Below are 23,220 nucleotides of genomic sequence, written 5' to 3'. Positions count from 1 at the left end.
ATTAAAATTTCTTATGAAAAAAATATATGTCTCAAAGTTTTAATTTTACATTCACACAGGCGGCAAAGTCTCGCTGACTGCGGTATACCCGACCATGCTCCAGTGTACTCTGTCACTGGTAAGATATTAAGGAATGTAGTATTTATACAGGAAAATCAACTACCTAAATCTGGAGAATCAACTATGTAAAGGATTGGGAATGTCATAGATTCTATTCTCATTGTCCATTTATTCTCAGAGGGTGGCAGTGTTGATCCATTGTAATGTTGGCTTCAAGCTAAAAGAGATAATTGTCGACTCTGAGGCTAGAACCTTAATAGTTATTGGTGATCTCAAATGGTGTTGGGTAACACTGATAAACAGTCACGCAATGAATGTTGACTCTCCTGGCTATTATAAATGGTTTAAAAAGCAACTGGTTATATGTGCAGAATCAATAATACTGGGGGGTCGGGGGGTTCAATATTGTTATGGATGTATGTTATGTTATGTTATTTGGCATTTATATAGCACCCTATATATCTTTGGTATGATCTCAAAGCTCTTGTGGGTTGAACGCCCTTGGGGACCATAGTCTAGGTCAGTCGAGAGAGTAGGGTAGAATACAGTGCTTGGGTGCACTCAATATGTGTGAAACTAGTGTGATTTGTGTGATGGTGGCTACATCCTAACACTAGGTGCAGTGGTAGTGAGAGATCAGTCGAATGTGTGCAGTCAGGTGGTTTGTCTCAGAGACTGCATTCTGGCAGCATTAAGCCTGTGTAGGAAGTTTATGTGTGCAGCTAGGCTGATTTTTTCGTGGGGTATAGCTACGTTCTAACAGATTGTTGAGGTGTTCATGGAGAATTGTTTGCATGCGTGCAGATCTATTAATTGCTGGTGTAAAGTGGAGAGGGAGCATAGTGATAGGAGAGGGGAGTGTGTAGAGTGGATGATTTACTCTTAGGAGCCCACTGATCCTGGTTACTTTCTGGGTCTGGATGAGCTGGCAGTGATCGTCCTCATGTTTCGTGGTAGCAGTACACTGAGGTAGATTCACAGGTTGGACCAGAGTAAGTTATAATTTGAAAGGTCAGATGGTCATTATTCTTAGGCTCAGCACTATGTGTCAAGGAGCCCATTTTACGGGTCCCTGGTTTAGTTTATGGTGGGTTACAGGGTAGGTCTTGGCAGGACTCTGGTTAGAAGTCAGGATATATCTTGCAGCAACGTAGTCCTACCGAGGCAGTGCTAAAGGACAGGCTGGACCGAGGCATTGTAGAGCCGGTTGTTTTAGTGCCTTGGGGGGGTTTGTGTCTTAGGTATGTAGTCGGGCAAGGTAGGGAGTGAATGGGTATGATCAACGTGATGGCACAAGAGGCTGTTAGGCCTGTAGAGTAGAATCGGGAAGCGGAGGGTCAGCAGATGCATATCCTAGAGCCTGCAGGACACTAAGGCTGCCAACTGTGGCCTTACAGTTCCTAATTCTGCTTTGATGTCTTATTGGTCGGTTTCTGAGGTCTCTTCCCTCGGTATCCCTAGCAACACTTGTTGGCCGGCTGTAATTACTGTTCTGTGTACCTGGGAATACTATGACCTATCCTTTTGCCAATTATTGAACTCATAATTCTAGAATTTTGGTGGGTTTCGGCGGCCCGAGACTGTTCTAATCATGCTTTACAGAAAAGACCAGGTTTTTAGAGCTTTACGGAAGGCCATGTAGTCTTGGCCGTGTTGAATGTGAGGAGGGAGTGAGTTCTACAGAGTTGGAGCCAAGGTTGAGTAGGCAGACCCTCCAATCCTGGTTGAATTGGAGGCTGTAATCACTAATAAGAGGGCAGTGCTTGACCTTAGGGTGCATGATGGGTGGTAGGGTGTAATCTTCTTTTGTAGATATGCTGGGTGGTCTTGTGCACTGCTCGGTGGGTAATGCATAGGATTTTGAAAGTGGCCCTTAATCCAACAGGGAGCCAGTGAAGGGTACGGAGAGCGGGGGAGATGTGATCCCTGTGTCCCAGTGCAAGAAGGAGTTTGGTGGCAGCGTTTTGGGCTCTTTGGAGTTTGTTAAGTTGGTATGCCGGTGTACCCAGATATAAGGAGTTGGCATAGTCCAGTCTCAACATAACAATGGACATAATAGCGGCGAGTCTGTTGGGGTAGGTGAGGTAAGGAAAAATGGGCCTCATTATGACCCGGGCGGTAAGGGATTACCGGTACCGGTAAGGGCACTGGTGCCGGTAATCCCTTACCGCCCAATTCCGAGGTCCCTTTGCGGGTTCTCCCTTAACAGCTGGTTTTACCAGCCGTTAAGGACGGGACCCGCAAAGGGACCTTGGAGGTAATTACGGTACCACAATTTGCGGTACCGTAATTACCACCTTCCGCATTTCCATTGAGCCCTATGGGGGCAAAAATGGAAATGGGGATGGGCCAATGGTGAATGGGGAATTACCACCCCGCCAACATTGGAATGGGGCGGTAATTCCGCCATTCACCATGGCGGAATCGGTAAGGTACCGGCGTCAACCATGGCGCTAATAGCGGCATGGTTAACGCCTGGGTCGTAATGAGGCCCAATGTGTTTTAGGAGCTTGAGGTGGTAGTGACGGGATATTGATACATGATTGATCTGATGGGAGAGGGTTAAGCTCCAGTCCATACTGCAGCCACGGTTTTTGACTACTTCAGAGGAAGGAGGAGGGGTTGCCAAGGGAGGGGGGCCATGGGAGTGATTGCTGGAGAAGGGCAGTGTTGCCACACACCATGATCTCAGTTTTATTTGGGTTCAGAAGGAGGTGGTCTCTTGTCATCCATTGGTCAATGTCTCTGAGGCAAGCTTTAAGGTCTGACCGTGGGTTGAAGCTTGTTTTGGGAATTCTCCGAATAATTTAGGTATCGTCAGTGTAGTTGTAGCAGGTGAGGTTGTGCGCGTGGATGATCCCTGGTAGAGTGGTGTAGCATGGTAACATCTGCTGCTGCACTTGGTGTGGAATCTACAGGGATTCTGGATGAGAATGTGGAATGGTGGAGAGAACACTGAAGCTGCCGGTTGGAGAGAATGAAGCATCCTCCAGAGACTCCTTTCATATCCCTATATATATATATATATATATATGTTCATAAAACTTAAGTATATCAATAAATCCCTTATTGTTTATAACATAATTGTTCCTCATTTATACTATGCTTGATGACGAGGAAGTCAGTCTGCAGACAGTTTAACTCAGCAATCACCTGATGAGCAGAACGGTTAGCAAATAAATCAAAGATTAACAGGTGAGCGGCAAAAAATCCTGTTAGTGTGCAAAATTGATAAGAAAAGGCCGGTTATTTGTGCCTGCACAAGCAAATTTAAGTAAAACTAGGCACTCGCCATATGTATTGATGTTCAAATAGTCACTCACGGCTGCCGTTAATGATACGCGTGAACCCCTCAAGCCGCGTGTTGAAGGTAAACACGGCCTCGAGCTGATTGCGAGCTCGCATTGCAAAAGGAAACAAAACTCTTTGGAAAAAAGGACCCAAAATGTTGTGACGCGCGTCATATGCATGCGGCCATTTTAGATAAGTTACCGTGGCAACAGCGAAAACAAGGCCATTGCGAGTACAACGGTCGCCGAAGCAGCGCTGTCAATCAGTCTAGAAACCACATATTTGAACAAAAGTATGCAAGTACGCCTCACAAGACAGTGAAAGATTACAACCAACTGATTTGCGCTTAAAAAAAAGGAAAATACGGAGGAGATAATAAAGATCAACTGATCTGATCCCACTCCTACTCATCCCAGTACCTGAAAAATAAAAAGTGGAATAGAGTGTTGAAATTTCTTTTAATACTAAGCCTGCGATATTGTACAGGCAATATACAATACCATACAAGGAATCATTTTGTTCTTCATAAAAGGAAAAGAGGAACAATGCATTATCAATACAAGCTGTGTCTGCAGTAATCATTGACAACAGAGGGGCAGGTGATCAACCTGTGGCCAGAAACATGACAATGCACACAGTTCCACCACCAGCCATGTTTTTGCTTGAAGCTGGAGAGCCAAACTGGCCATGGAAGAGGTGGTTAAAATCCTTTGAACATTATGCATCAGTGGTTTGTGGAACAAACTACAGTGTGGAGAGGAAGACGTCATTGTTACTCCATTGTTTGGGACCAGCGGGACAGTAAAAGTATGAGGATTTACCAAATTTACCAGAAGAAGGGGATATGAATGAATATGAGAAATGCATTGCCAAATTAAATAAACACTATGAAAAAAAAGTTAAGCACAATGTTGGAAAAATATATGTTTGGCAAGAGATCACAGGAAAACGGGGAAAGTGTGGAACAATATATAACTGCTTTGAGGAAACTTGCAAAGAATTGCAAATTTGGACCAAAACTAGATGAGAGACCCAGAGATCAATTCATGCTAGAGTGTAATAGCGCCAAGAATAGGGAAAGACTGTGGGCCGAAGATGACCCTGATTTGGATGTGGTACTACACATCGCCAAGGAAGTTGAACATATGGAAAACTGTGTAAAGACTTTGGAAGATAGAGTAAAAAGTACTTCTGTGAAACCAAATACTAATATCAATGCAATTCAAGTGACGAAAGCTGATAATGGGAACAGTCATGGGAACAGTCAAAGTTCTATAATGAAACGGAGAGAAGAACCCAAGATGCAAAGTACATACAAGTACAGTGGTGATGTGAAGGGTTTGGACGTGGATATGGAGGATATAACCCAGGGCGTTTCATAAATAGCCGTCGACCTCAAATGAGCCAAAGGGGTAGAGGAAGAATCAGTACGTGTTTTAGAAGTGACAGTCCCATGCACTGGGCTAACAGTCCTGAATGTCCAGCTATCCATATAATCTGCAAGAACTGCAACGGAAGGGGTCATCTGGACAAATGCTGTAGGATAGATAAAGGAAGCATTAATTGGATTAGTGGTGCAGAAGAAGATGAAGAGGAAGAATGTGTTTTTGTTGTTAGTGATGGTGAAAATAAAACTGAACTGGAAAGTCCCAAGACCATCATCAGAATAAATGGATATCCAGTAAAAATGATGATGTATTTGGGGGCGATATACACCCTATTGCCGGAAGCAATATGGAAAAAGACTGGTCCGAAATGGTTAAATGAATCGGACATTAATCCCAGTGCTAATGGTGGTGTAAAAATAGACATTATTGGATGGTTTGAAGCAAAGTTGGCTTTCAAGGATAGAACCACCAATGGGAAAGTGTATGTATCAAAAAAGGGAGCATCACCTTTACTCAGCTGCACACACCAAGCATGGCTTAAGGTTAGATTGGATGCAAGTGCGGAAGAATCGGTTTATGTGATTGAATGAAATTAAATGACTGCAGAGACAATAAAGAAGGAGGTATTCAAGGATGGAATAGGATGTGTGAAAGGTATTACACACAGAATACAACTCAAAGAAAATTGTAAACCAGTTGCACAGAAGCTGAGGAATGTGCCTCTAGCCATGAGAGAAGAAGTTAAAAAAGAATTGACGAAACTGGAGGAGCAAGGCATAATTGAAAGAATTGATGCTGCAGAATGGGTGTCACCATTGGTAGTAGTGAGGAAGAGCACAGGAAAAGTTAGAGTGTGCATTGATCTTAGAGAACTGAACAAATGCATCATTCCTGAAAGACACCCACTACCCAATATTCAAGAGTTACTATCAACCATGGTGTCAGCCAGAGTATTTTCAACCCTAGGCCTCACCTCTGCATATCATCAAATTCTGTTGCATAAGGACTCGAGGCATCTGACTGTGTTCATAACCCAGAGGGTTTATATCAATATCAGAGAATGTCGTTTGGTCTCATATCAGCAGCTTCTGTGTTTCAGAAGACCATGCACCACATTTTTGATGGTGATGAAGGTATAGTCTTCTTTCAGGATGACATTCTTATATTTGCCAATGATCAATCTGAGCATGATAGTAGACTGGAAAAAGCATTGAGGAAATTACACAAAATGGGCATGACATTAAGCAAGGATAAGTCAAAAATACATAGGAAACAAATTGAATATCTAAGCCATGTTATATCAGAAGAAGGGATTGCACCAAAACCAGATTTGATGTCCGCAATCAATACAATGGCAACCCCCAGCAATAAAGAACAACTGAGAACATTTTTAGGAATGGCTGAATACTATTCTAAATATGTAAGGAAATTTGCTGATCACACAGCTGTACTAAGAGATCTCACCAAGATGAATGTGAAATATGAATGGAATGAAAATTGTGAGAAAGAATTCAATTACATAAAGAATGCTTTGACAACTGCGCCAGAACTAAAAAAACGATGTAAGAGGACAACGTACAATGATTTCAACGGACGCCAGTAACGTAGGTCTAGGTGCAGTGTTAGCAAAAGTGCATGATGGAGAAGAGAAAATAATTGCGTTTGCTTCACGGTTGTTGAAGGGAGCAGAAAAGACATATGCAACAATTGTAAAAGAGGCTTTAGCTAATGTATGGGCAGTGAACAAATTCAGGAGTTTTGTGTGGGGGACACAGTTTGAGATACACACGGATCACAAACCACTTGTAGAACTATTTATGAATAAAGGAATAGATAAGGTATCGGCAAGCATTAGGAGATGGGTCCATAGAATGCAAGAATTCAATGTAGTGGTTAAATACATCCCTGGCGTAAGGAATTATACTGCAGACTGCCTATCGAGGCTTACAAATGTTCAAGAGGAAGGAGAAAGGGAAGAAAGTCAACAAGAAACAATATGTATATTGCAAGACACCGCTATTGCCAAAGATGAATGATTGGAAGGGATGAATAAAGACACAAAAATTAAGTTTATGATAGAAAATATCAACAGTAAACATATTCCCATCAATAAAATTAAAGAGGCAGAAGTACAAGAATTATGGAGTGTCAGAGATGAACTAAGCGTACAAGATGGATATTTACTTAGAGGAGACAGACTAATTCCACCAGAAGACATCAGGAAACAAATAATTGAACTGGGACATGAAGGGCACCAAGGCATTTCCAAAACGAAGAGTAGAATAAGGAATACGTATTGGTGGCCAGGATGTGATGCACAAATCGAAAGGAGCGTAAGAGACTGTATCCTTTGTAATAAGTCAGACAAGAATTGTGTGAGTAATGAGTACCCTATGGTTATGACTGATATACCAAGTAGACCCTGGATGAAAGTGGGTATTGACATAATGGGTCCTTTGTGGAGTGAGGGAAGTCAAACATTTTGTGTGGTAATGATTGATATATTAACAAGATGGGCAGAAGTAAAAATGATCCCGAGTGTCACGACCAAGAATATTATTAATTTCATGGAAGAGATATGTAGTCGTGAAGGTTATCCAGAGGTTATGTTATCAGACAATGGTCCCCAATTTATTTCCAGAGAGATGGAGGAGCATTTGAGAGAAAAATCAATTAAGCATGTTACTAGTGCGATTTATCACCCACAAACTAATGATGTAGTGGAAAGATACAACAGAATTTTCAAAGATGCTATTAGATAGGCATGGGCCAATGGAATTAGTTGTAAAGAAGCAGTCAGAAAGGTGGTTATGGCACCCAGGTTTACTCCACACAGTACCACTGGTGTATCACCATTTGAATTGATCAGTGGTAGAAAAGCAACCACTAAATTATGCCCTGGATGGATGACTAAAGTGTTAAATATGGGAGTAATTACCAGTGATGCGGCAGATATGATTAGACAGAGACAAAATAGTAATAAAGCATGTCATGACAAGAGAAGATTTAGGTTTAACAAGAAATTGGAAGTAGAATATTTTGTGAGAGGAAATCTACCAGAAGCTTTGAGAGTGAAAGGCATTAAGTGGTCAAATCCTATCCAAGTTATTGAGGTGTTTAAACATGCTGTAAGAACAAGTGACAGAAGAGTATGGAACAATGGGAGAATTATGGGAATGAATGATAAAGCCAATGGTGAGAGTGTGGACAAGATTAATGGTGATGAAAATAGAGCGAGCCAAGAATTTTCCTTACCAGTAAATTCAATATATGCACTAACTGGGATACAAACTTCTGTATCAAGGTTTGGAGAAAGTATCAAAGACCGAAGTACTTAATGGCCTATGGAGAGTGAAGATGTGTCTAGAAAGAAGAGGGATGTGTAGCATGGTAACATCTGCTGCTGCACTTGGTGTGGAATCTACAGGGATTCTGGAAGGAGAATGTGGAATGGTGGAGAGGACACTGAAGCTGCCAGTTGGAGAGACTGAAGCATCCTCCTTCAGAGACTCCTTTCATATCCCCTTATATATATATATTCATAAACCTTAAGTGTATCAATAAATCCCTTATTATTTATAACATAATTGTTCCTCATTTATACTACAAGTGGTCAGATAGATGTTGAAGAGGAGAACAGAGGGTCAGACGCCTTGTGGTACTCCAGTATTCACAGTGCAAGCGGTAGAGAGAAAAGGGGAGAGGAAAGTGATTTGTTTCCTGTTGTTGCGGAATGAGGCAATCCAATTAAGTGCTGAGCCTTGGATTCCTAGGGAGTGGAATCAGTCAAGGAGGATAGAATAGTAAAAGGTGTCAAAAGTGGTTGACAAATAAAGGAGAACCAGCGCTGCACAGCCCTCCGAGTCTGCCGAGACCTTGAGATCATCCCAGATCAAGATCAGAGTGGTTTCTGTTCCATGGCGCGGCCTGAAGCCTGACTGAGCGCAGTCGAGTAGGTTGTTGGATTCTATGAAACGGTTGAGCTGAGACTACGCAGCGCGGTCATTGAGTTTTGCCAAGAATTAGGTGTTGGAAATCGGCCTGTAATTCTTAGGCTCAAGGGGGTCAAGGAATGCCTTTTTCAGAAGAGGTTTGAAGAGGCTATTGTGATGTCCTCAGGAAAGATGCCAGAGGTGAGGGAGTCATTTAGTATGGACTTTGCTTGTTCTCCTGCACATTTGGAGGAGAATATTTCTTTCAGAAGAGAGGCCGGACACGGGTCAAGGGGGGATCCGGAGGGTCTGCTGCCGGATAGTAGATCAAGGAACTCGTCTCTCGAGATGGGGTTGAACGGGTCGAAAGATGGCTTTGCGCTAATCAGGGCAGTGGAGTCGGGAGGGGCAGATATGGGGCAGGGGGTGAAGGTAGAAAGTTTGATATTAAGGGTTGCCATCCTGTCTGTGATGTGTTGTAGAAATTCAGGGAGAGGGAGTCGCAGAGCATTTGCGTGGGCGTGGTGTGGGCAAAGGTGCAGGAGGGTTTCACAAATTCAGAGATGATCCTGTGGAGCTCTTTGCTGCTGTTGCGACTGTTCAGAATGTGTGTATTGTAATAGGCGTTTTTCGCCTTTTGGATCTCGGATTTGTAATTACACTAGTGGCGGTCGAACATAGATCTGCTGAGAGGGGTTTTTAGATGTTTGCCATTTGCGCTCAAGAGGGTTATTTTGGCTTTTGGAGGTCTTCAGGTGGGGCGTGAGCCATTTGGGGGACGGTCCTTTGCGAGATGCTGCGGGGCATGAGGCGGTGAGAGGAAGTAGTGATTCTTTAAGCCAGGAATCAAAGGATTTAATGGTTAAAGGTTGGCGGTGCTGAGAGACTGTGTATCAGGCTTTGGCTAGGTCAGGGACTACCTTGACTTTGTTCCAGCATTTGTGATCATGTGTGCAGTCAGGGGGAGCCTTGGGTGGAGGGGTGGAGTGTGGATAGAGAAAGGGATGGCAGAGTGGTCTGTCCAGATGAGTGGTTTGGGAGTAGATACAGAGACAAGGTCATAGGAGCTGAAGATTGCATCAAGGGTGTGACCCCCAGAGTGGGTTGGACCTGTGGTATGTTGGGAGACATTGAGTGCCTCTAGAATGTTGACCAGGGGTTGGGTCATAGAGTTGTTTGGCACATCAAACCAGATATTGAAGTCCCCCCGTAGTGTGAGTGTTGGGTGGTTTACTTGAATGGTAGCTAGCGAGTCACAGAGATTGTTTGCAAAATGTCTGTCATATCCGGGTGGTCTGTATATGATTAGGAAGCTGTGAGTGTTGACAGTAGAGAGAGTTTTACTAGAAGGGATTCACAGTTAGAATTGCATGGCTGGCTTTAGGTGAGTGAGATGGAGAAATTAGGTTTATAGAGGATCACTACTCTGCCACCTCTGGAAGGTCTGCTGTGGGAGATAAGGGAGTAGCCTGGCGGGAAAGCCTCATGCGCGATTGGTGCAAAATCACCAGAGAACCAAATTTCAGTGATGAAAATGAGGTCAGGATTGTCTGAGGATAGGAGGTCAAAGATGCTGTGTCTGTATCTCTCCAAGGAGTGGGCATTGAAAAGGAGGCAGGTGACTTCATGAGGCGTGACGGTTTTCCTGATGCTCGTGGCTGGGAGGGCTTGGTTGAATTGAGGCAGTGGGTAAGGTGTCAGTTGTTGCGATGCAAGGTGTCGTCGGAACAGTCTGTGTGGCTGAGGCTGACCAAGGGGTGGTAGTGGGGATTCGGGACACAAGTGCTCTTTGAGGGGGGGCTGAGAGGGTCAGGTCGATGGGAAGCAGGAAGCATAGGCGGGCAGTAGTAGGTATTCGTGCGATGTAGTGGGGTGGACCACGGTGAGAGGTGCACATGTGGTGCTTGGGGTCAAGCGAGTTGTTGAGTGTGATTCATGTGTGGAGGGAGCTAGGGGTTTAGGTGTACTGGGTAAGAGGCTTTGTTCAAAGAGGTGGAGAGGGGGAGTAGCAGGTGGGGTGGGCCTGACGGCAGGGCCGGGAAAGGATGGGAGGTTGGCCTGTTGAAGAAGTGGCGAGATATGGAGACTCAAGGGAAAGGGATGGTCACCCTTTCCGCTTTTTGTGCATTTCGCTGCTAGCGAAGTGTGAGAGAGTGTCAGAGGGTCTAAGGGGAAAAGGAATGAAGCGACGGTTTTAGAAAGTGCAAGACGTCCTACTTTGAGAAAAGGGAAAGGGGTTGAAGGGGAGGTCTGTGGGTGGGGGTCGGGGAGGAGCAGAGGGTTGGGGAGGGAGGGCAGAGGAGGGGAGGGGAGGGTGAGTGGAATTTGCAGTTGAAGCGGGGGAGTCACCGAGCTGTGCAGAGTTTGGGGGTGTGAAGGTCCTAGTGGGTCTGTACTGTCAAGGAGACGCTAGGATTTTGAAGGAGTGGTGTTGGTGGTGAAGAGGTGTGGGAATGGGGTGGGGTATGGATGGAATGCGTGTTGGCAGAGGGTTGAAGATGATGGTGCAAAGTGGAGCACTGCACGAGTGGGTAAATACTAGTAAAGGGGTCAAAGGGGTTTTTGCAGGGACGGGGAGGACTGCTATCGCGTTTACTTTTGTGCCCCTGTGTTAGGCCCTCCTCCCTCTATCCAGATGTCCCAAATCTAGGTGCTGTTACTGCATCTACTGTTACTGCATTTGTTGTTATTAAATTTACTGTTGTGCCCCCTTGTTAGGCTCTTTCGCCCTCTATCCAGGTGTCCCAAATCTAGGTGCTACTATTGCATTTACTGTTATTGCATTTACTGTTGCGCCCACGTGTTATGCCCTTTCTCCCTTTAATCAGGTGTCCCAAATATATGTGCTGCTATCGCATCTACTGTTACTGCATTTGTTGTTGGGCCACCATGTTAGCCCCTTTCTCCCTCTATCCAGGTGTCCTAAATCTAGCTGCTGCTATTGCATTAACTCTCACTACATTTGCTGCTATCTTTGTCTTAGGTGCATCGACCCAGATACCTTCTGTCCTAGCCCTCTGTATCTGCAGCTACTCTCTGACCCCCACATCGCTCACCTGCTGCACTACTCCACCTCACAACCATGACTGACTTGCCCAACCTGACAGTGATACCACGATAGCCAAAACCGCCTCACAACCCTGCCCCCCTCACCACCACCACCCCACCAAACAATAATACACCCCACCCGGCTCATGTCCTCCATACTAGCTATTTCATTCACAAACCCCCCTGTATGCCATTTCACTCCGCCATCTCTAGCCTCTGCACTCAAACACCCATACAATCTGACCCCCCCTCTGCCTCCTCCCAATCACCATACCCCCTCTAAGATCAGAGGAGCACTCTGGCGTGCCAAATACCGCCTGACCCCTCACCGCTTCCCACACACCTCAGCCCATCCCCCCTCTCACCCTCTCTCAGCCCCAGGCATCCATTGAGAACAACCCCCAACCCCCATTCCTACACCCCACACAATTTCCAACTCACAAGCCAGAGGACCTCTCTGGCACTCCAAAAAACACAAGCCCCCCACCGCTACCCCCCCGCCACTACCACGGCATTGGTGCGGTCACGCAGGAACTCCCGCCCCAGACCTGCCACCCCAACCTCAGCACATACATTTTGGACACCTGGATAGAGGGAGAAAGGGTCCAAGACGGGGGCATAACAGTGCGATAACAGTGAATGCAATATCAGAAAATGCAATTGCAGCACCTAGATTTGGGACAACTGGATAGAGGCAGAAAGGTCCTAACAAGGGGGCACCACAGTAAATGCAATAACAGTGAATGCAATAGCAGCACCTAGATTTCCGACACCTAGATAGAAGGAGAAGGACCTAACACGTCCTTAGTGTCTCTAAGTTTATACGCATAGTGGTTCGAAAGTGTATGTGCACAGAATGATTTTATCACTCTATATGCTATTTTTTAAACGCCCCAGAGAAAATGTACTTTCATTATTGCAGGTATTAGCTCCATGGCTGCCTCCAAAACACTACCGACTCCGCCCTGGTGAATGGAGCAATTACCGGTCCATTCCAAGGTTGGCGGGACCGGTAATTCCCCATTCACCAGAGCCCTTCCACATTCCCATTTGAGCCCCCATAGAGCTCAATGGGAATGGGGAAGGCACTAATAACGGTACCGCAAATTGCGGTACCGTTATTAGCTCTAGAGTCCCTTTGCGGGTCCCGTCCTTAACGCCTGGAAAAACCAGGCGTTAAGGGAGGACCCGCAAAGGGAACTCGTAGTAGGGAGGTCAGGGATCACCGGCACCGGTGCCCTTACCGGTGCCAGTAATCCCTTACCGCCCACCTCGTAATGAGGCCCAATGAGTTTAAATGGAGCCCATCCCAGACTATACTTAATATTTGAGGATAGAGATAGCAAGGGATGGAGATCTTTTTTTTCTATAAAGTTTGGGATAGTGATGATAAATTCACAAAATGAAAGAGAAATTGCAGAATTTACCACTATCATTAATTAGCAGAATATCAGAGATTAAGATGACGGTCCTACCAAAATCCCAATATTTGTTCAAAACGTTCCACTAGTTTTGCCGAAATCATTATTCGCACAGTTGTGGAGTGTTTTGCTAGAAGGTATATGGGCAGGGGAAACTGCTAGAATTGTATGTACTACACTTATTTTGACGATGGAGATGAGATAGAAAGGGTGGTAGCAGCCCGGGGACTACTACACTCTGTAATTGGAGGAAAATTAAGATCTAAAGATATTAGTATAGTTAACTTTGCACACAGTGCTTGGTCATAACAACAGAAGAGCTATGTTAAAACTGTGCAGAAATTAGGCCAAGGATCATGGGGTGCTTTATTTCTGGAAAGAAAAAGAAGAAGAAGAAGAAGAAGAAGAAGAAGAAGAAGAAGAAGAAGAAGAAGAAGAAGAAGAAGAAGAAGAAGAAGAAGAAGAAGAAGAAGAAGAAGAAGAAGAAGAAGAAGAAGAAGAAGAAGAAGAAGAATCATCCATACTTGAATTGATTTTAGGGGAGGGGTCCTGCCTCTCCAGTGCAGAAATGGTTAAGAGATATCAGTTTTTGTATTGCCCCGAAGAAACATATAGGATTATTATACTACAGGCGAGTAGGCACAGGGACGTTTGCACGCCTTATAAGAACTATTTAGTAACCAGAACTAGGCATGTAAGTGATACTGATGAGTGATTCTTAGTCATTTTTTTTCTTTGCTACTATAACATGCCTTTGTATTAGTTTGATTTGGGTTAACTAGCTGATGTATCCGGGTGGCATATTTTATTGTTCATTACCATTGGGGTGAACTATGAGTTGTAATCATGTATACACCGCGATCAATGATTACTGCTATAAGTAAAAAGCTGAACTGTTAAACTTTTTGTTTCCAAATCTTTTGTTTGAAAAAAGTGTTAACAAAGTCAGATAATTTCCAAATGGTGGTAGACCTTACATATATACATGAATTCATAATAATGTACAATCAGTGTGCTGTATTTATGATAAACACTTTATGGCTTATAATGACAATTATTGAACTCAAATGAGTTAATTTTTTAACTGTGAAATGAAATCCTATGGGACAGATATATTTGGTAATTTGTAGAGCTCTCACTGCGTAACTGAATTGTTTCTTTGCACGTTTGGCATATACCAGTGGTGGTTCTTCCCACGTGTCTTTTAGAACAGATGTATCAGGAGCTTTGCCCGGAAATACATCATTTGGGGGCGAGACTGATGTCTTATTGGAGGTCATTCCTGAGGCAGGGAGTGATTGCAGTGAATCATCTGTCCCCTTCTGTCTTGCATTTGAGATGAACAAACATTTGGCTGAGCAGAGTGTGGGCCTTTGTTGGGTTGGTATTGTGCAATATGGTCTTGTGGGCAATAGCGTGCAGAGGCTTCCAGGCATTGGGATCTCGAGGGAGAGCCGGCCTGCGCTGGAAGCCAATGTACGCTCTTCAGTTGGTTTGCATGTGCATAAGCCTTGTACACCTGTCTACATGTTGTTGCAGTAATCCTGGCAGGAGTTTACAAGTGATCCACACTCCATTCGGGTTTCTGTTTGGTAGGAAGGGTATGATTTTCCAGGAATTTTATTTGTTACAATTCTGATTTAACCACTGCTCAGACCTGTGAATTCATGCAGAGTTGAGAATTTTAGAGGAAGCTTAGGTAAAGTACTTTGATTTTGTGGAAAAGAAGTGATATAGAACAAATGGGTTTGACCGCCGATACTATAAATATGACTGTGGAACAAATAATGTCACTGTAACCGGTCGAAATTGTACATTGTGATGTTGTATTTTCAGTTGATGAAGAGTGTCAATGATTGTTTCGAATTTTGTAAATTGTATATGACTGAACAATAAACATGTTAAATTGCTTTTATATATTAATGTTCTTCCTTAAAAGCCATTGTATATTCTGTCACTGCAGGTCCTCCCAACAGTAACTTCAGTCCCAAATTCTAGGCTACATTAGAATCCCTTGACTGTTCACAAAGCCCAATGTGCCACAATCTCCAGAATGCCTCTGCCCAAAAGGCATGACTTGGTTCTTGGAGGCTGGGAATGCAATATGTGAGCACCCTTCACAAATTAGAATTAATGTAATCAATCATATCAACACAATTTTAAAGCATCTTCTTAATATCGCTGCATGGCGGCAGCTAGTTCATCCACTAAAGTGCATTCATTTTCCCACAGCACTCCCACTCCATCAAGAACATCCCTATAACGGCCCTGGAGATCCACCAACTTTCCCTGCTGACCACAACTAGCCCAACAATCAGGATTGACTTGGTCCCTGCCACCCACATGCAGACAACACTCTCATGAGACCGAAAACATGTTCTGGGGATGCTTGTGGTCTCGTGCAGGAGGGATGTGACAAAGGAGTTTGAGCTGGACTACCTCTTTTGGGGTGGGACCAAGCCTGATGTGCACATGGGGCGTCATTACGAGTTGGGTGGGAAGTGGTAAAATCGGCGGTAACTGAGTTACTGCCAATGTTAACACTACACCAAATTATGAGTTCTGGCTTTGCGTGGAGGATTTACCTCTAGCAAAACACTGGAGGTAAATCTTCCCACTGAACGCCAAATAATTGGCAGAATTGGCAGAATTACCGCTGCAGTAATTCCACAAAATAAATGGGGAATTACACTGTCACCACCACTTGTAATCAGGTGGAAATTCCCCCTGACCAAGTGCTGGTAACAGTAATTAGTTTTCTGCAGATTTATCGTGGAATAACTGCCTAACTCGTAATGAGGCTCATGGTCTTTCCCCTTTCTGTAATGGCTTCGCAGGCTAAAGAACAATGGTTGGTTGGTTGCCCAGAGCAATACCAGGGGTTAAGATTAATTCTAAACCTTCCAGCCATCACCTTTTCTTATGCATAGACACTCTTACTGACACTCATGTCCCATTAAAATGGCCCTGTGCTACTCCCAGGAACTCACATGAAGCAAGCAATAAATTATAAGAAAAAAGCCCAGCTCAAAGTAAATCACAACCCAATCTTGCTTTACTTAAAGAGGTGTGCACTACCAGCCACATCCTGATAAAAACAGCCAAGGCCACATAATACACCTATACAATAACTGAGGCTACGGATATATGTTAACCATTCGTATCTAACCTAGTATTCTTAGATGGGGAGGAGCGCCGGGGGGAGAGGGTTTAATTGTTATTTTTGTCAACCAGAGGTTGGTATTTCGACAGCTCTACGTTACCCTAAGAGGGAGTGGGCTTTTCTTTTTTGTTGTTGTTTTTTGTGTATTATTCACAGAGTTGGTATTAATTGAGAATTTGACCTGCTTAGTGATAGGAAGAATGTCAGCTTCAAGGAGTGAGATGTGATTTGTCTCCTGGAATGTGAAGGGAATCAATAGCCCTTTAAAGAGGAAACCAATTCTCAATCATTTGAACAGCTTAAAAGCTGACATAGCCTTTTTGCAGGAGACCCATCTCTCAATTGATGAGACTGCCAAATTAAAGAGAGGCTGGGTAGGTCAGGTCTTCGGTTCCTCGTTTAACACACGCTCAAGAGGCGTTCTGTTACTAATTAGTAAAAATCTGGCAGTTCGCATGCTCTGAGCGGTAGGACAAGGAGGGCAGAATGGTCTCACTTTCAATGTGCATCCAAGGAGAGAAATGTACATTTTGCAATATTTATGCCCCAACCATAGATGACAGATACTTTTTTAGAATGATTGTTCAATTGTTGCAGGACCAAGAGTGCAGGAACATAATACCGGAGGGAGGCTTTAATGAAGTGATCGACCCATTAATGGATAGAAGTAACAATAGTACATTGAGGGCAAAGAATAATCAAGCGACTGCCTTGAAGGATCTAATTACATGGCCATTGGAGCACCAATCTGATAGGGACTATAGCTTCTTGTCAACTGCCCATAATACTGATTCACAGATAGATATGTTCTTGACAGCTGGTTCAGCTACTACTAATTACACAGGAGGTGCGATTAAAAACATACATTTATCAGACCATGCACCTGTGGAGATGACTATGGCCCTGCAGTTTTCTACTCACAGAAGTTCACTATGAAAGTTAAATACTTCAATTCTAGAGGAGGAGGAAATGGTTGACAAGATTGTTAAAGAGGCTAATTATTTTATTGAAGAGGATTACATTGGCAACATGAACACTGGGACGATCTGGGAGGCCTTTAAATGCACTATGAGAAGTCTCCTAAATGGTATATCCAGCAGGAGTTAGAAGAATACAGATAACGAGATTAAGAGTATGGAGGTAGAGATTAAGAATGTGGAAAGAGAGATGATGCTAAATCAGGATGATGGAAAGAAAAATTAGTTAAGGCGGATACATTGTGAATATAATAAAAGAATGTCAGAAAAAGCAAGATTACATGCTTTTTTGTGTCAAGTGCTCATACTATGAGAATGAAGAAAAATGCGACAGATGGCTAGCACACAGATTAAAGAAACAAGAAAAGGACAGTGCCATTTTATCGATTACAAAGACAGATTGCACCATTACATTTGACCCAAGTGAAATAAATAAAGTTTTCCTTAATCTCTATAGAGAGTTATACTCTGAAGATGGAGGTGTTCTAGGAAAATTAGAGGGGTTTGGACAAAACATGGTACTTCCGAGTCTCTGCAAAGCTGATGAAGCGACTCTGGAAGAAGATTTTACAATAGAAGAATTAAAAAAATCAGTATCAAGCCTCAACTCGGGTCAATGCCCTGGGCCAGATGGGTTAACCACAGAATTCTACAGGATAATGCCCAACTCAGTTTTTGAATTGTTGAGAGATATGTATAACAATTTCAGGACTACAGGGATGTTACCAAGGACAACGCAACATACTTCAATTTCATTAATCGTGAAATAGGAAAGGGACCAGACATCTCCTTCAAATTACCGACCTATTAGTCTCATAAACACAGACAATAAGATATTGGCACTCAAACCAGACAGGATTTGTCAAAGGAAGATATGCTGCAACTGTTATGAGGAGATTACTTCAGACACTCACACAGGCGGATAAAACGGAGGATGACGTGGCAATCTTCTCATTGGATGCAGAGAAGGAATTTCACAGGGTGATCTGGAGGTTTTTGTTTGAGGTAATGGGAAAGATGGGCTTTGGAAAATCTTTTTTACGTTGGATTAAGGCTTTATACACAAATCCGACCGCTGAGGTGTCTACAAATGGGGTTCCATTAGAATCATTTGGTCTAGAACAGGGAACTCGCCAGGGGGCCCCTTATCACCCTTACTCTTTGTGATTGTGATAGAGCCACTGGCTGTCGCGATCAGACAGGAGGGGAAAATTAAAGGAATTAGTTATGGGGATCACCCAAAAACTCAGGTTATATGCAAATGACTTGCTTGTGTTACTTAGGGACCTGGAGAGCTCGATGCCGATTCTGATGGAACTGATTGTCGACTTTAATGCATTTTCCGGTTATAAAAATATTTGGTCTGAATCAGAGGCGATGCCTCTTTCAACTCATTGTGACAAAGATATGATTGTGAATTTGGGATTTAAATGGTGTCCTGAGTGCATTAACTATTTGGGAGTCTGGCTAACCAATAGGCTAGATAAGGTGATGACAGAGAACATGAAGGTACTGCTATTGGGCCTGAAATTGGATCTAGAAAGGTGAAAACCTTTGAATCTCTCCTTGTGGGGGAAGGTAAATGCATTAAAGAGGAATTCAACACCCACAATCACTTGTGTGCTTGGCATGCTGCCTTTGCCAGTTGGGAGGAAAGTATGGTTGGAGTTTGAAAACTTGCTGCAAAACATTTTATGAGATGGTAAGCCTCCTCGTATGAAGCTATGGATGCTTCAGTTACCAGTGGACAGAGGGAGACTGGGAGTCCCCAACTTTCAAGCCTATCACCTGGCTTTCACAGCGAGACACCTGGCGCTGCTATTGAAATCGGAACCAGATGAATGGGCAACGGCAGAGGCAAGCCTGAATGGACCATTGACACCAAAGGCGATTTTGCCAACAAAATCAGTGCGGACTGAGAATAAAGCTCTAACTACCGAAATTCTGAGTGCTTCATGGAAGACACACCCGACACTTCAAGGAATTAATACTCTAAAATGCCTTGACTGTTCAATCTGGAACAATCCAGCCGTGAAAGACTGGACAAAAATGTTGTTCTGGCCAGAATGGTTTTTGGGGGGTGTTCAATGGATAGGTGATCTCAGAAAAGGAGGAAAATGGCTCTCTTTTGATCAGTTGAAAAGTAGATGGCAAATGCCAAACTGTACAGCTCAGGAATTTCATAAATTAAAAAGGGCTTGGTGATATCTCAAAGATAGGAGGGATTGATTTTGAAAATGTAAATGTTCAAGCAGAAATTGAAGGCCATCTGACAAGTAAATATTACAAGCTAATCGTATCATCTGCAACTACCAATATAGGTTTAGTACAGGAATGGTTGGCGAGGATGACTAACGAGATAACAGAGATACGTTGGGCAAATGTCTGCAAGAATGTGGTTCTCTCATCTATCAGCTTGGGATAGAGGTCAAGGCAGGTTAAAATCTTAAATAGGGTCTATTGGACGCCAGAATGCTTACATAAACGAGGTATGACTGATACGAATGAACGTTGGGGTTGCAGGCACAGAAAGGGAACTCTGGAACATATGATGTGGGAATGTATTACGGTGCGGAAGTTCTGGGAAAACTTGTATGCAGTATTTAACAGAGTGCTTGGATTATCTTTTGATTATGATTTTTGAGACGTTGATTCTTGCTGACGATGATGGCTATTTAGCAGTTCACTGATGGCAAATAAGTTAATCCTAAGACATTAGAAATCAAGAATTTCTCAAAAAGAGAATACATGGTTTGATAAAATGTTTAAACTGATAGATATGGAGCGAGAGTTCTATAACCGACAAAAGAAAAATACATTATTTGGGAATATCTAGAGCAGGTTTCTTGATTTGAATTTGCTCTGTGATTTTAGTTCAATTAAGGAAGGGGTTGGGGAAGGGGTTTAATACTGGCACTGTTGTAAATTTTATAAATATGTGAATAAAAAATTAAGTAAAAAGCAAAACATAAACAATAACTGAGGCGGAAAACAAAAGTAGAACCCTCTTTCGGGCAATAAAACATTGCTGCACTTTTCGGTCTAAACCACTTATTCCACAATCAGTGGAAAAATGTAACAGCTTTAGTACATTCTTAATGGCTAAAATCTCAGAAGTCAGGTCTGGCATCCACAACAGTGCTCAAACTTGTCTGGCACACCCTCCAATTCCCCCCATGTGGAAGGTACAATAATTGTTAGAATTCATGGCCATCTCAGGGAACTAACTCTCTGACATCTTTACATCTCTCAGACCAACCACGTGTGGATGACATCCTTCCCTCCTCCATCATCAAGATCATCAAGGGCCAGTCTGTCCTGCATATCCTCCATGTTCTCAATCTTTGCATCTCACAAAGAATGTTCCTGTCCTATTTCATGGTATTTCCTTGGATTACCATCAAACGCTCCTCCTGAAAAGGCTACTAACTGGGCCTCTGCAGCTCAGGCAACGGTGATGGAAAGGAGTGGTTTTACATGCAGATTATTCCCAGAGGAGCCCAGCCATCCACCCTTAAGAGCAAAACAGTTTCCACAACAACACAGGATTCCTTAAAATGTTTGCTGGCATGGCCCAATGACTGCCTGGGCAGAAGTCTCGGGACGGTGTCCTCAGCAGTGAACCTGCCTACTAAAAGCCACCCTAAGCTGGAACTGTCGTCATGGTCATACTCTTACCTCTATTATAGGACTGGGCATATAGGGCAAAGGGACCTGCAGTGCTGCTATTTTGCCACACTGGTGCTTACATTGCTGGCTTGCAGCCAGAACAAGTCCCTCCCCGCTGCTTTGTGCTGTTTGGTGGCCTTACTGTGGCTGTAAGCACTACAGAAAACACAAGCATTGTCTACTTTCTGTCCATTTAGGGCCAGACATAACATTTACTTTATCGGCTCTATGCATCGCACTCCCTTGCCTTTGGTCACCAAGAACATTCACTTCTCTTTGTATTGCACATCTCTCCTTTAACTGGTTCAGCATTGGGCAGAGGGATGGCAATGTTGCATCACTCTTCTGGTCACAGTAGACAGGCACAGCAGCTGCACAGGCACAGTCAGGGTTGAGTGCGGGCCATTTGTACTGCCTGATGCCTCTGGTGGGTGACATACCATATAGCACATAGCCTCGGCACTGTTAGACCATTTCGGAGGAGACAAAAGAAAATATACATATATGTGTACAGACACACACACTAAGCAAGGCAGACTCAATTATCTCTTAAAATGCAGGTCTCACAGCATGGCTGATCCTGTGCACTCAGAAGCTGTTTTGCTTTTTTTAGGGTGTTCAAGTTTCTTTTTTGTTTTGCACATCTCCCAAACTGCCTGTGTGCTTCTGGGTGCTGTATCATATGGCACATACGGAAACTGCACAGTGATAAGTGATTGAGGAGCATTGGTACTGCCTTGCGATGTGCTATACCATAGGCACATATAGCAGCTTCCCAGTTAGAGTTGACTGTGGGGTATTTGTACTATCCAACAATTCTGGGAGATATAGCATAGAGCAAATATGGCACCTGTCCAGCTAGGGAGGATAGCGGGGTATTTGCAGTGCCATGTGCCTCTGGGTGCCACACCACAAAGCCATCATATATAGTACACCCCCTTCTTTCTTGACCATTGTTCAATCACATTAATTTGTTATACAGCCGTTGCTGGGAGAAGTTCTCTTATGCCTAGGCCTGGCAGCCTGGATACCTCTCTCTGGGATCTGATCTGTCCCAACAATAAACCCAATGGAGAACAGGGCCTTCTGTGGCTGAAGTACGCTTCAGGCCCACCACGCATCCAATCGCTTCAGGCCTCAAATGGTTTTACAGGCAAAATGCCAATCATTCTGCTAATTATTTACACAATACACAGACACCACCTTCCACATGTGCTGACATTCCACCCTCCAGCGGACCCATACACACCCACACTATCACTAACATGCCTTTTCTATGTGAATGTTGACTGGCTTTAGAACTCTAACTCTGAATTTCATTTTTTAGGTTTCCGCACTCAAAGCTGTAGCTTCAATTTTCAATAAGTTTTAGTGGGCTAATAACATCCAACAAACTAAGAAGCATTTATTGTACCTGAGTACCCGCTGCATATGTATGTGCCCACTTGTTATGCTAACATGGTAAGTGCAGCTAACAAAAGTAGATGCCCAGCGCACTACTATTGTATAAGATTTGACCAAAACAAGTAATGTTGATATTCTGGTTCTAAGAAGATTTGCCACATTTTATTTGCCAAATGTGCAGTTTCTTTTACCACAAACAGTGGGGGCACTGCCTGCACCCTCCCTTCCACCATTGTATACCTTACCCCATTAACCATATATGTGTGGTACAAAACAAATAAATGCATTGACAAAATAAATGCGCTAAACCGAAATCGGCAAAATTGAGCTAGACCGATATTCTGAAACCAAGTTGTGCTTAACATCATTTCATTCACAGAAATAGACCAGACCTTCACTTATGTACTTACTAGGTCATTCTGCCTGGTGTACATTGGCTGCCTGACAGGTTTGTTAAGCGGGCGAGAGGCAGTTTACAGAATGGGAGAAGGATCCTTCAATTTGCAACGGAACAACTGGCTTGATTCACATAGTATCATGCTACATAAAAATCACAAGAACATCAGAAAGATGGCATATCTGGCAAAAGTGAAAGTGTTCTATCACACCTCAGACTGGGTAAGGAGGATTGAAACATGGTTGTGGTTACTAAGGGTAGGATTCTCACAGCACTGTTATGGTTAAGCGATGGATAGAGAGAACCGTGTCTTTGCGATGTGATGCATAGACTTGAGTCAGCGTTGCTTCTACTTCCTTACTGTGTTCTGCCATAAGCTCTTGTACATTTGCTTGTTAATGGAATGAAGTCAAGGAAAATGTACTTTATTTATTTAGGTTTCCAAGGTGTAAATGTCCGAATAGCACATC

This window comes from Ambystoma mexicanum, chromosome 5q, assembly GCF_040938575.1.
Source record: "Ambystoma mexicanum isolate Mex_15411 chromosome 5q, UKY_AmexF1_1, whole genome shotgun sequence".
Taxonomy (NCBI): Eukaryota; Metazoa; Chordata; class Amphibia; order Caudata; family Ambystomatidae; genus Ambystoma; species Ambystoma mexicanum.
Note: the sequence above shows the minus strand (reverse complement) of the source record.